Source organism: Lottia gigantea, assembly GCF_000327385.1.
Source record: "Lottia gigantea unplaced genomic scaffold LOTGIsca_652, whole genome shotgun sequence".
NCBI lineage: Eukaryota > Metazoa > Mollusca > Gastropoda > Lottiidae > Lottia > Lottia gigantea.
In genome coordinates this window covers 14,819-15,999 of record NW_008710220.1, presented here as the reverse complement: position 1 = coordinate 15,999, position 1,181 = coordinate 14,819, and positions in this window count along the sequence as shown.

Sequence of the window (1,181 nt, the reverse complement as noted above, 5' to 3'; positions counted from 1 at the left end):
TGACGTTAAAGATTTGGTTTTTGAAATTTAAGCATTTATTAGTGCTCGTTTGGGCTAATGAAGACGGGCAACGACATGCCAAAGTAACAGCTTTTGAATACTATGAAATATAAATTTAAATGAAAAAATTAATGAGGTAATAAGACTGGGAGGGGCTCGACTTTTGAACATTGAAAACCAAGCACCAACTTCCTAAAAGTTTTATAGGCCCAGGTTACATTTATATTCACAATATGTGTCCTCGTTTCCAACCTCGAATATATATATATTGTATATCGATCACACTACAATCATCTTAAGAACTTCTTATTTACCTGCAAAGAATGAAAAGAATAAATAAGAAGAAAATAATAATAATAAATCTTATAGTAATATTTGACAAGTCCTAGGGCAGTGGCGGTTCTAGGAATTGTGAGATGCAGGGGCCACAGAATCATAGGGGTACGACAGGTTGATCAGGCTAGTTTGTCCGAAATTTTCCCACGAATTTTGCCTGTATGTATCTTTGATTTTGTCTTGTTGTCCGACATTTTTTTGATGTTTTTTCGTCAATGACCGAACAGATCTGTCCTCCCCACCACCTCGGTCTCCTACGCCTTTGAACATTATTGTCAAACAGCGCTAGGCATTTAAGAACTCAATGGTAAGAAGAATTTGGAGGCCGAAGTAGGGTCAACCTCATTGCCATGGACATTAGGCATTTTCGCAGAAAATCTTAAAATGACAATTCAATAAAAATTGTTCAAAACTCACAAAGTTATCCCTGTTGCAAATCACTCACAAACCAAAAGTAAAAATAAAAATCTGTCCAAAGTTGTAGTCTGTAGATATTGACGTAGAGTGAGCACGATAGAAATGGGAACAGACGAACAGGCACCGAGAAGTGTGATGGCAATATACGCTAAATCTTCAATTGAGCGTATTAAATATACCTACCAACACCATAGTTAGAGCCAAGAAGGCCCAATCCTAGTCCACCATATGGTTCTAATCCAAAACCAGCTCCTCCAAAACCACCAATTCCACCAAATGGCCCAAATTCGCCAAATCCACCGATTGGTGCGAAGCCACCAAATCCAAATCCTCCGAGTCCACCAAGTCCACCAAATCCTCCGAGTCCACCAAGTCCACCAAATCCACCGAATCCACCAAGTCCTCCATACATGCCAAGTCCCCCGAAT